This window comes from Spodoptera frugiperda, chromosome 1, assembly GCF_023101765.2.
Source record: "Spodoptera frugiperda isolate SF20-4 chromosome 1, AGI-APGP_CSIRO_Sfru_2.0, whole genome shotgun sequence".
Taxonomy (NCBI): domain Eukaryota; kingdom Metazoa; phylum Arthropoda; class Insecta; order Lepidoptera; family Noctuidae; genus Spodoptera; species Spodoptera frugiperda.
The window spans coordinates 13,076,371-13,090,691 of NC_064212.1; the positions used below are offsets into that span (position 1 = coordinate 13,076,371).

At 36.9% G+C, this 14,321-nt stretch overlaps 1 non-coding gene across 1 annotated transcript; it reads right to left on the reverse strand.

Moving 5' to 3' along the window:
• Positions 1 to 11,851: 11,851 nt before the first annotated feature.
• On the reverse strand, positions 11,852 to 11,970 carry LOC118273764 (5S ribosomal RNA). The gene has a single exon (XR_004783436.2). It is a non-coding gene; the product is annotated as a 5S ribosomal RNA (ribosomal RNA).
• Between the last annotated feature and the right edge of the window lie 2,351 nt (positions 11,971 to 14,321).

A 14,321-nucleotide genomic window follows, 5' to 3' on the forward strand; every position in this document is an offset into this window, starting at 1 on the left:
ACACGTGGCTATTTCAGGGTTTTGTAAGTGGAAATTTTGCGAAACTAATTTTCTTTTCAGAAATAAAATTCCTGGTGGAAAATAACGAATTTTGCTTTTATTTCTGGGAATGTTTTTGACCTCTGGCCACGTTGTCTGACCTCGTGTGACGTCATTTCCTCTGTGCTTCACGCTCGCTCCGGTTGTTTCATTAGCAGCTATACAGACTGGAAAATTGTCCAAACAATGTATCCAGGTATTGTGTTTTTATTGAATTTGTGCCTTGCGCGAATGGTTTTGAGGTCGAAACTTAATTGTGGGTATTTCAGTATGTATTACGTACATACTTTACTTGCATACATAGTTTCATAACATACTTGGAAAGAAACGCTACGATTTTGGCTAGTTGTTGATCTTTTTAATGGGGACTGCAATAAAAGATTTAGATATGATGGTAAAGGGGATTGACCAATTTGTATGGGACTTTGGCTATTTTTGAACAAGCACTTCAGCTAATAATATACCTATGTTTGATTTATTAGTTCATATCAGTAAGAATGAAGATACAAACTTAGTTTTGTATCAAGATTTATATTTAGATATTTTTTTACATTTTATAGAAACTGGTTATGCATGAAATAAAACATTATTTTTTCTATAAATTGCATTATTAATCCGATTCATATGTAATTAAAATATGGTCAAGGAACTCGGCAGGTGGATTAATAATTTTCTGGTACCTTGCCCAGCTTAAAAACCAAATAATAGTTATTATATGTGCACATCAACCTACTGTTCTATGACCATGCAGTTGCAGCAATAATGTTTTATGGCTGACCTGCCTTTAGTGTTATTTTCATATAATATATATACAAAATATGTTTTCCTACTAATGTGTCTACTTTGTATTTTCCCACGCAATAAATTGGAGTTTCAACACTCACAATGCAAAAGAACAAAGCGAATAATATCTGTCATTTTGACGAAAAACACAACAGATTGGCAGCACTAAAGTCAAATTCAAAGCCAACTACTACAAATACTTGGTCTTATCATAACAAATACCAATAAAAATCGATTTTTTTAAAGTACAAATTGATACAAAGTTATTAGCGTCAGACATTTACTAAAATATAGGTAAATAAAATTATTGGTAATTTACATTTTTGTTGAGCAGCCTGTTCAAAAATAGCCAGATTTGGACAATCTCCTTTTTATTTAATAATATATACACACTTATAATAGTTGTAATCGACAGCTTAATGCTAATATTGCATAAATAACACCAACATTAAAATTTTATATACAAAAAAATGTAGCGTTCTTCGGGAGCATTCCGTTTACACACTGCATATGCATCTATCTTTAGATTAGCTTACATGATATACATAATATAGAATTCGACATAAGTTTCACACAACATGTGACAAAGGTAGATTATTTTATTGAGACTGCTACCAAGTCATTCCATCTCTATTTTCTCAACCAATCAAAACATTTGTACACCACAACCTAACCACAAATACAACATAATATAAGTATATATCTTATAAGAAAACACAGGAATGTCCCCCAGACGACACAGGAGCAAGATTCGCTTTATCTAACGAAGGCTCCAGGCTATGTGGCTCGTCTATAATTAAATAATATGACACAAGACAGAAGACGCTTCGGGAAACGGGGAAAACATCACAAAAGTCGAGTTAGATGCTTGTATGTGTGGTTGGTATGTTAACTTGTCTATATACCTACCTATAGATATGTTACGATTGGCGTAAGAAAGTATAGTGATAGATTTTTGCTTGAGTTTTTGGAGCCGTGCAACAAAAGTGTATGTTCTCGCCTCATTGATCGAGTGGTCGCAGGTGCAACTGTCAGGCAAAGGGTTTCCAGTTTGTTTCCCGGGTCGCGAAAAGTATAGCTGAAAGTATAGCTGGGCCTATCACAGCGTTCCGAAAATAAAAACAGTTTTAGCACGCAGTCTGGAATCGTGCCCAGTATAATATGGCAATAAGTTCAACCTCTTTTACATGGGACTTATAATACAATTGGTGAAAAGCATTACGTGCCGTAATGTCTTCTGCCTACCGCTTGGGGGACAAAAGGCGTGATGATACTTACTTAATTTAATTATCTTTAATTTTTTGTCATCCTTTCTTTCCGCGAATATTGACAGAACCGGCTCACCGCCTTTCATAATAAGGATACGTGAGAAAACCACGTTAAAAAGTAAGTTTAATTATAAAATATTACAAACATAGAAAGTGCTGTAAATATAACAAGCGTCGGTCTCAATTAGAGAAATGTGTCAGCTGCCGGCTGCAAGAGTTGTGCAGCTAGAAAAATCAACGGACGGAGAAATAGGTTAATGTTATTACCTAGTTGTAGCTACAACTGTTAGTGTTTACTAGACTTCCTTGCGTGTAGTCTCTGTTTTACTAGCAATATAAGTGTGGGAGAGCCATGCTTCGGCACGAATGGGTCGACTCAACCGGAGTAATACCATGGCCTTCCAGAAAACCGTCGTGAAACAACGCTTGCGTTGTGTTTCGTTCTGTGAGTGAAGTTATCGGAAGCCCAATTACTCCCCTCCCCAATCTGCCAAATCCCATTAAATTCCTAACCCTCAAAAGGCCGGCAACGCACTTTTAACGCCTCTGTTACTCCGAGTGTCCATGGTCGGTAGCCATTGCTTACCATCAGGTGATGCGTTACCGGGTTATATTATAAAAAAATCAGTAATTCATCACATTACACTGGACTTTCGGCGTCCTTTACATATCGGCATCGTTAGAATTTCAACGCTGGCGGACGGATTGGAGATGGCATTTTAAAAAACTAAAATATATCAGACTGCGCTTCTTTACAGTTTTATTTATTAGATTATCAGAAAGCGCTGCTGGCTAATTTATTTTAAATGTCTCTTACGGTCAAAAACTTAAATTTTATAGAGTTTTTGACATAACCAATTTCACCCTTCCACTTGAGGGAAGAGTAAGGCTGTTATGTAAACAGTAGTTACATTCAATTCTGCTGTCACCACACATGTTCAAACAATCAACACCAAACACCTCCAGTGACGTAGATCGGGGTCTATCGGACCGTTCGGCCGGGACCGATCGTACGTACTTCATTAACCGTCTCTCACTACATTTGATTTCAGTTAATCGTTTGGAACATTGAGTTATGTACGATGGGACGTTTGGACCCGCTCAATGTATGGGTGGTAGCGGGTTAATGTTTGTAACGTTCGAATACGTGATGCTTGTTGTGTGGTGTTGTAGGTGTTGTTCGCTAATGAAACTGATCTATTGCTGTCGAGCAATTACATCATCTTTATCAACAAGAAGAAATACTACCCTGCAGAAAGGGCAAGTTCAGTAAAATTGAGTTGGCCGAGTAGTTGCAAGTGCGATTGCCGGGTTTTGTGTTTGATTTTCGCATCGGACAAAGTATTGCTGAGTTTTTTTACGGTTTAAGAATATTTTTTCAGTAGTAGGACGGAACCTGGAAATGTACCCGGTATAATATGGCACTATCCTCACCCCCTATTGCATAAGACTTATAACGTACGTTGTGAAAAGTGTACAGTGGCGTTAAGTATTAAAATGTGCACCTCTGCCTACCCCTCCAGAGAGATTTTAATTAGGTAAAGGAATATCAGTTATATCGCTTTTCCCTTATGATTTGTACCAATATTGAACTAAAATTAGGAATAATCAATGACACGGCAAAAATTTTATGGTTAAGCCAGAGTTGTATGTGTGTGTGTGTGACACAAGCCAGTAAATTAGGGGTCTGTATGACGCAGCAGCTGTAACGGTTCGTGCAAGGTTCAATCATAGTTCGGGACATTTAATGTAACTACTTCTAGCTTGTTTGTTTCTGATGGTAGAATGAGGTATACTCACTTTTCTATTAATAAAACATTTAAAAAACCTGGAAATCTTCGTTTTACCTACTTTTCCTGAGCTAGTGGTCTTAAAGTCAAAGTCAAAGTCAAATCATTTATTCCAATCAAACCATAAATATTTAGGTACTTTTGAAATGTCAACAAATAAAGAAATGAATAACAGTCTGTCAATCGTCTTGTACTTATCCTTCTAATATGATTTCTTAAAGAAACGCGACAAACACGAAGCACCAAAGACTTGCTAATAAAAAACTTTTCAAAAAAATCCACCAGAGGACGCTGCAGCGTTTTAATTAATCAATTATCTTGATGGCTTCGAGCGACGAAAGTTATAGTCAACTTACCACTTTACAAAGACCTCCCTCTCCCCCCAAAGTAGTGGTAAGTTGGAGCGGTGGCGAGGAAATGCAGGGAGAGACAGGGGTCAAGGTAATTGGACGATTTAATGACATGCCTTCTGATTGTTTTAACTATCAAGCTTTTTAGAACGTCGCTATGGTGAATGAAGTTTCTGAAGAGTTCTAGTTTATGGGTAGAAACTTTTTTATTTATTCTTTGGTTCGTAATGCACTTGAAACTACTAAATTAACAAAAAAAATCCTCGCGAGAGTATTCTGCGCGACGTCGCCGCATTAGCGCACGCTGTTCATGATGAAGAGTCCCTCTGCGAATCGAAACTAGTAGAGCTTTTCTCCATTACTTTACGTGAGTAATTTGTTTGTTTTCACCGTGATTTTTAATTAATTTAGATTCACGATAGTTATTATGAAACTCTGCTGTTGCAAGTTTACTTTGGTTAGGATGATCGCTTAGCATTAGCATGCCGTATTTTTAACATTGATCTTTCATCTGCGTCATGTGCGAATAGTGAATCTCGGTGTCGACTTTCAGTTCATGAATATTTTCATCTTCTATTCTCGCTAAAACTCAAGAATAGCTGGACCGATTTGGCAAATGTTAGTCTAGAACTATTTGTGGAAGTCCAGGGAAGGTTTAAAAGGTGAAAAAAATATGTTTGAGGCGGTACGAAGTTTGCTGGGCCAGCTAGTTTTGCTAAATTATGTGTAGTAAAATAAAGTAATCAAAAACAAACCTTCCCTTGTATAAAATTCTATGCTTATTCAATTTCAAACAGTAGTTAGACAATAGACACTTTAAAACCAATCGCCTAAAATAAAAAGCCTGAAAATCTAATCGCTATATCGGCACAGACTTCAATTCCTATTAAATCTCAACGAGACACAACAAAAGTCTAATCTCTTTAAAGCGACTGAAAGAGAAAAAAAAGTAAGAAGAAAAAAAAAACTGGAAAGTCGAAGTCGGAAATTAAAGCCGCCGACTTCCGACGGGGAGACAGGCTCGATTTGTTTCAGTAAAACGAAGATGCTCGAAGCTGACTGAAAACGCGGCATTGTGATTTTAAATGAAATCTTAATAGATGCAAATGAGGATTAGTTCTTCATTCGCCCGCCAGGGGGCGCTTTCGCAGATGACTTGAAATGGGAAACTAGTTGAATCCTTTGTCTTTTTTTAATTGTTAGGTTTTGTGAGGACCGAATTGCCAGTCGCCTTTTCTAGGCGTGAAGTGATTGTCTTCAGTGCCTTGTTAAAGAAATTCAATAAATTTGTTAAAGTTATTTAAATAGGATTGAATAATGTGTATAACATGCCTATATAGGTAGTCATGTTCTAAATATAATAAGTCTGTATTATGCTTGTTTAAAACTGTAATAACTGTAATGGAATCCGAAACCTAATGCTCTACATGACTAAACAGCACTTCCAAGTGGCAGTACAAGTGCGTTGCCGGGCTTTTGGGGATTAGGAATTTAAGGTTTCTTGGTCAATCGGGAGTTAAAAAGGGGGGAATTGGGCCTCCAGTAACCTCACTCACACAATACAAGCCTTGCTTCATGTCGGTTTTGTAAGGCCGTGTCGTATCTCTCCGGTCAAGCCGGCCCATTCATGCCGAATCATGGCTCTCTATATAATATAGTCTCCCACAGATTTCCAACCCACAATCGATCAACATAACTAATCTATCGCTTATGCCTCGGATAAACCGAAACATTACATCTACAGGCCGTCATACGTGATTAAATACCAAAATTCAGGACGACGGAGTTACAAACAACGCCATCTATTAGTAGCTATGAACAACTAGAGTTGACAGTTGAAATAACGTAGCTTCGCGTGAAAGATAAGGACTTACAGAAGGTCCACTTAATTAAAGTGAGAAACGTAATTTATTTAATTTTGGTGCTTCATGAAGAGCGAGATTATGGAAAATCCTTTGTCTACTTCCAGATATCACGAGAAGGGAATGCTATCTCGATCTCGCGAGATTAACGAGACTGCTTTACTTAAGGATGTTTGATTGATATTAGAAGAGCAGACTAGTTGTTTCATTCATTTGTCAAATTTGATAGTTAACGTACATCCAAGTAGAATTATTAAACTACTTAAAATTCAAGAAAAAAATACTAACTAGTATCTCCTTTAAACTTCACACCCGTGTAAGTTTAGGCTGAATTCTTTTGTTCTAATGTTTACCTTATAAATAATCTTATTATTTTTTCCCAATTTATTCAAAAACATTACACAAATAAATACATACCACAAATAAAAAAACTGTAGGAAGTTTATAATCTCGCAATATCTCGCTTGAGCCTAATCTCGTGAGATTTGCATTCTCTAATCACGAGCCATTAATACTGTGGCTGATGATGAATGATAATGGTAACAAAAAACAGGAAATATCCAGGAAAAATTAAAACGCAAAATATAATTTTATTTTAATAAAAAGTCTCAAAATGACAACCTGTTGTAAGTTAGCTTTCTGCACATTTACCTCCAGGTACGCAATAACCCACAGAGCTACCGCGGGTCATTTAGACCGATAGCGCAGATTTATGCGAAGTGATTTTTAACCCTTTATAATGTGAAAGCTAACGGGTTGGGCCGCATGACGGATGGTATTTTCGACCGAATATCCTAAATTTGTGTTTCGTGAGTTTTTATCAGTATAAAGCTGTTTGTTCGCGGTGATTGATTGGGGGTATTGATGGTGTAATAATCTATGAGCTGCAGCATGTATCAATTGGGAAAGTTGGTTACATCGGTACCGCGATGTTTTGTTCGATGAATGAGTTCGACAGGACAGGAAAACAGATTCGTTTTATCATAAATGAACATCATTTATGATAGAACGAATTGAAATACAATACATACAATACGAATAAAAATTGTATATGGTTGGTTTGATAACAACATTTTTATCAAACATTAATTAATATATAGATAATACTGAAGGGTTAAACAAGATGATACGAGGTCAAAAAAGTAAACAGATATCAAACAAAATCGAAATAGAAGGACTACCTAGCTGAATACCCAAAATAATAATTACTGAAATATTTGACTGAATCACACTTATATTATAATCCGTTCAGTAGTTTTAGTGTGAAAGTTTTTTTGTTTGGATGTTTCTCCGTCATGAGCGTGCTCGCTAAAACTAATAAACGGATTTTGATGATATTTGGATGATATTTGTATTTGGTAGGACACATGGACAGGGTATGAGCTGACTAAGGTGACGTTTATATCCCACAGGAAGGCGGGCAAAACAGCTGGCAGAAGCTAGTCTATTTCTAAAGATAAGGAGATTCTACTCTTCGTTTCCAATAACCACACTAATTCTGTACCAGGAAATCGTGTGTACATAATCATGAGTGATGCTTGCGTCTTTCATACTAAGTCTATTCCCCAATTGAAAACATAGGCGGCACTGATCGCTTACCATCAGGTGATACGTCTTCTTATTTGCCTCCTATTCCATAAAAAAACAAGATTGCTTTATTTATTTTCTTAAATAAACATTGCCCCATAATAGGATTTTCTCCTGTATCATGGAAAACATACAAGTTTACATACACATAACTCTGAGACCTGAAACAACAATTTGTAGATCTCATTCAGTAACGGCGCGATAATCGCCGCGTCGTGTGTCGCGGAATGCTGCTCATGAATATGAGCCTCTAGCATGGCTTGAAACTGGTCGAGTTCCTCAAACAGTTAGGTGAGTAAGCTGATAACATAATAATTAATTTGTGGATCATACAAAGAGTTGCTTCATGTGGGAATCGTACCCACTATACGAAACTTGGCAGCCGGTTGCCCAGTCACCATGCCAACCGTATAGTCGTTTTTTTTTGTGGGGACAGTCATCCAATGACTTCGTCAGCCTTGGGCGAGGCGAGAGGGTGTCGTGCGTGTCAGACTCTTACTGACTAAAAATCACCCTGTTCCTTCTCCTGCTTTTCGAGCCGGAGCCCCGGTAAACCCGCTAGGTAGTATTACTTTTTTACTTAGATACCTAATATTGCCTCTACTCCTATTTAAAATTCCCAATGACTCATAGACAAAGTTTACAACCAGTTGTAAAGCAGTTGCGTGACACGACCAGAGTTGGGGCGATCCCAATGCCCAGGGGACCGATAAATAGTACACTTTTATTGCACGCGCCGTGTTTGGGAAGTGTGCGTGCAATACGGTATTAGTATTAGGGATGCGCTGAATTTTTTTTTATTGGTTGAGTCAAAATGTTTTTTAGAAATGACGTCATTTTTAGTTAGGGGTTGAGGTATTGTTCTTTGTTTTTTAAAAGTAATAAGGAAAACAAATGTTGGTTAATGTTAAACTGGGGGATTGAACTTAATGCATTGTTTATTTTAGTTATTAAAGATTTCTTGTTGAGTTGTAGTTTTCAAAGAAACACTATGACATAGTTGTGTAGCTCTAACTTTCTACTACATAGGGCGTGAGGTGTCACTTCACGCCTCACCCAATGGCGGGACACGGCATTGGATAATGTATCACTCGTAAGCAACTTACGTAACTACCGCCCGCGTTACAAGTGCATTGCCAGCATTATAACCTACAAAGTTCAACTCGATAACTGAACCTAAAACTTCGTGATACGTGGTTACTCCGGTAAACTCCTACACCTATGAAACAGTAAACAATTATTAAAATTTAATATAATTAGTAACAAAATAATTGGATGATTAAATAATTAAAATTGAATTTTGTTCTCCTATTAATCCGTTTCCAATTACGTAATAAGAATAATTATTAAAAGTAAAATAATCGTTTCCTGAAATCCAGTGAACAATATGATTTTCTAACAAATATGATTCCTACTTAATTAACAAAATTTTGAAGAAAATCAGAAAATATCGATGAGTTTCTTCATATACCTATTAAATTCCAAAATGGTGTGATCGTTAAAATATGGGCATTACTTCTTCTATTCATCATTAACTTTCTTCCACAGTGGAGTAGCACCCTCAAAATATACCTTTGTAAGTGGTGGTAGGTCGGGGTTGCCTATTGTGCCTAGCTTAATTGAGGAACATAAAGACTAAGGATGTGCCGACGAGTTTCGTAGGCAGTACCTGAGGTTTAAGATACCAAATGATTTTAAAATGCATTAGGGCAGGGGTTCGTAACCCACCAGCAGCAAGTACCAAAACAGTAAACAAAAACATTGTGAGGAAACCTATCGCTTATTATTTTTAATTATATGTCTGAAATTACCAACCCGCATTGAGCAAGCACGGTGAATAATGCTCAAACCTTCTCCGTGTGAGAAGAGGCCTTTGGTTAGCAGTGGCATCTTACTTATAAGCCATTGGTGTGACAATCCACTACTGCAGCACTGCATTATAGTTCTCCTCAATTTAAGAAGTCTAGCCACAATCTCCACATTTGTCAACCGCAGCTGCTAAGGTATAATTTACCCCTTCCTTTATTTTAGTTTAGTTATCCAAAACAACAGATAACTTAAATATATCAAAGGCGAATTCGCGAACATCATTTACAATCACTTCCCCATCCAAAATCGCAATCAGCCATTTCTTACATTATCTATAAAAAATAGACGCACTCCCGTTAACGTCACTCTTTCCTCTCAAACCATCACTCTCCTCCGAAGGGGACATCGCATTTTTAATTCTAAAACGACATACCATCCATTTTCCTAAATCGAACACGTCATCAATTAAATTACTTACCCTTATTGTGACGCACTGAGCATGTACTGAAAAACCAACTTAAGCATAACCTCCAATCATTGGAAACTAAACCTTATTACCTTTAATATAAGATTGTTACAAACTGCAGTTCTAAATTTGTCAGGGGAGAGTTTGGGTAAGTGGGAACAGTGAGGAAATTTTCCCGAATTTTCTCTATAGGGAAGCTCTTTATGAGGTCCCGTGGGAGTCATGGTGTATGCAACTTGTCTGTCTGTCTGTTTGTTTGTCTTTCACGTGGGGAAGTTTTTCTATAGTGTAGTTATGTGGAGAGACACGTAGAAGCGATTCTGTTGAAACAAAGTTGGTATGACATGAAACTGGTTGGGGTGGTAACAGGTTTCGTCTTACACCGGTTACCTATATAGTTAACTATAGTTTATTAGATGACTAACTACTTCTGTACGGATTCACCCGGTCGAATCGGCTCGTTTTGGACACACCGTGTTTTTATAGCCTTTCTGGATAAATGGACTATCCAACACATAAAAAGCATTATTCAAATTGCATTAGTAGTTCCGGTGATTAACGCATTCAAACAAACAAACTTCAGTTTTATAGAAGTATTGATAAGTATAAAATAAAGTCACAATAACGAAGAATTTGGCCTCAACTGTTTTCCGTCAGTATCCAAATGCTTAATGACCAATTGTGAAACGAGACAATCAGTTATTTCTTTAAACAACTTCATTTATTTACATTAAAGATAAAAAGATAACATCTCAAAATTAACACAAACACATGAAACAATGTTATCAGTTGTTAATCAACAATTACTTCATTAAATAATTCAGTTTCAATTGTAAACAATTTGTCTGTTGGTCACACTGTAAATTCAATATGGCGGATTGATTCGTAAACGTCAGAATTATACTGTTCCATTTCTTTTCTATCCATTCGCTCAGTATTGGGGACTTTTATTGATGATTTACTCAAAACTAAGAGGTGATAAGTCCCTTAGTAAGAGGGCCGGACTCAAAAATTATAAAGATGTGGGAAAATAGCAATACAAGTGATATCTGACTTTTTTATTAAACGTTGCCCCACACTAGTATTTTTTCCTGTATCCTGGGTGTGTTTAAAAGCATACAAGTTCACATACACATGACACCCAGACTCAAAATAACAATTTGTGGATCACACAAGGAGTTGTTCTGTGTGGGAATTAAGCCCGGTACACGTTGCGTGGCAACCGGTTGCACAGTCACCACGTCAACCGTGCATTCAAACTCACAAGACTCCTATTATCCCCTGTTATCAGCACAATTTTAGATAATGTTAAAATAATACGTACCTACATAGTACTAATAGTAATGCATTTACACATATTTTAGACAAACTTCTACTGAATTTCGACTGAGCCTCAAAATAATTCTTTCCCTTATGTGTATGTGAATCTGTTTAGAAAAATACCCTGTTCTCCACTCAACTCTCACTACTGCTGTCTCCAACAAGAAAATTGACAAAAACAACACTCTAGCAACAACTAATACAACTCAATCAATTTCAACTTTTTTGCCCCCACGAGTACATCTCTGTAGCCCCCTTTTTGACACTGAGTTATCTGCCGTGGATTGCCCCTATAAGTTGCACTGGACACTTAGAGGGTCCCACACCAATTGAGAGCTTACAAATAGATTTTTTACCCATATAATCCAATATGGAGCGAATCTTTTGGAACATTTGTGATTGAGTGCGTCTACGAATCTTCTCTTAAATTTAATATATTTTTCTTTCATTCCATTATGCAATGGCTGGCTATCTACAATTTTATAAATCGAGAACAAAAAGAAAATTATTATCATTTTATTATTTTCATGATGTTAGGTCATGATCATCATCAGTTATATTATTTGACAAGGCAAAAAGTCAACGTCACGCAGTGTTCCCAGGCGGTCACCCATCCAAGTACTGACTGCGCCCGATGTTGCTTAACTTCGGTGATCGGACGAGAACCGGTGTTTTCAACATGGTATGGACGTTGACGACTGTAGACATCAAATACCAGTTTGTAACATAGATATCTAACATTGTCACGCAACAATTTGACAATGTATCTGTTTACATTTTTTTATCTTCTACAATACTTATAACAAAGCCTTTTTTATACCACGACGGTGGCAAGAAAGCACACGGCCCACCTGATGGTAAGTGGTTACCGTGGCCTATGAACGCTTGCAACACTTGGGGCATTACATGCGCTTTGCCGACCCTTAAGAAACCTATTTACTTCCTTCTTGAAGTACCCCATATTGTAGCCTACCAACAAATCCCGTCGAAAGAATTCTCTGTTCTTCTTTTTATTCCGACAAAAATATAAAATAAGAAAGTATCTGTAACATCCTCGATTAAAGAATATTACAAAAACGTTAACAAAATCATTAAATATAATAAAATGATTGATGATGATGCTACAAATATGCGGTGCTATCTTAATAATAGTATAATTCCCCTTTGCTGGGAAGACATGGGTACCCCTAAATTGGTCTGAATGCCCCAAAATTGTTGTGATCCACATAAAACCAAGTTTTGATGATAAATGGGTAGGGGATGCTTTGATAACTGTGTGTACGTGGTATTTCGAAATTAAAATTAATATAATGTTAAGGGAATTAAAGTTTGTGGGGACTTTTAGTGACAAAGGTCATTTTGGGACGATAGCTATAATTATCCCGAGGAGACGTTGGGAATGTGTAATTATGGAAGGGCCAAAACTATGTTAAAGAGCACCCAATTTATTGATTGGACATTGGACATTTTTGTTGAAATGGGGAACTGAGTTAAATTAACTCCTCCTGTCCGGAGTGAGACGTGAGGGAGTGCCAGACTCTTAATTTTTTATGGAATAGGAGGCAAACGACGAGCAAATGAGTCACCTGATAGTAAGCGATCAGCGCTGCCCATGGACACCCGCAACACCTGTGACTTACAGGTGCGTTGCCGGCCTAAAACTTAAACTTACTGACTAAACCCATAAGTTTGCTTTAACAAACGAGAGCGCGATCGGTGCTCTGATTGGTTAGTTTATTTAAGCCGGCCAATCGTTTCGACTACTTTAAACGGAAACCAAACTCATGCTAAGGGTACAGATTACCGAGTGAAAGCCACCAAACTGCACAGCGTACTACAGCACCTATCCATAGCCAGCCAGTTTCTTTCACCAATCTCCTTTTAAATCACCTCATAACGTCATTTCCCCACACTTGCACAAACCATTCCTTATCCACTCGATTACCTCCCCCACCTCAAGATGCAAACAAAACATAAATAACACGGTTAATTAATATACAAAGACATTCAGACAAAGACTTCAATTAAAATCCGACCCTCACTGCATTGATCTGCGTAAATCTTTAATTGTAGTGTTCAGTGTTCACCCTCCTATCAGAAATTACTTATTCCCTTTTATCAGGGATCGTGGATTGAAGATGTTGTTTGGTGTGGAGAAATTTCTAGTAGATTACTTTATTTGGAGACCAGGATATCTCAGGTTCGTTTTCTTGGTCAGGAAAACTATTAATATTTGTGATATCTGAAATTGTACCTGAGATTGAAAATTGATGTTACTTGTACTAAAGTCAAGACGACCACTTTACTAAAATCTTAAAATTGATTCTAAACTTTACTAACACGCCATTCTAACACGCGGGTAGTCCACGGCTATTGAACTTAATTCTCTAGACTACTTTTGCGTATTAAGAAAAAGTATACTGAACATGCTTTATCCGTCTATCTAGGAGATCTTTGAAATGAAAATAAAATGAAATTAAAATTCGTTGTAATTTCTGAAGACTAATAAAAACATGTTTATAAGTAGAGTTTACACATTTGCAAGTATTTTTAAGCAAAAATTTCCAACTAAATTATATTCCTCTCCACCATGACATTTCATTTCAACCTCCTCATTAGTCTGTTAACAAACACGTTCATTTTACAATTGATTATATCGAGATCAAAGCTGCCACCCTATACTCAAGGTAGCTATTAAGGTATACAAGTGGCGAACAAAACATTCGGAATAGTTCCCCCTAGCATGCACAAAACTTGTTCCTGCTACTCTGCATTTGAATTACCTGAGGGAATAACCACTAGACGGAGGACGAAGATTTAGACGGTGAATGGAAATGGCATTGTGAGTTCTGCTTTGTGTTACATTACAGTAAATTGTCGTATTGTTATTCGTCAAAAGTAAAACGCAAAACCGTATATAAAAAGTACAAAAGCAAAACCGTATATAAGTACCTAAAATAGAAATTACAGTCTTTTATTAAATAAATAATGAAACACATATTATGGTAAAACCCTATTGCTTTCTTTTGGGGGATGGGGGTAAATCA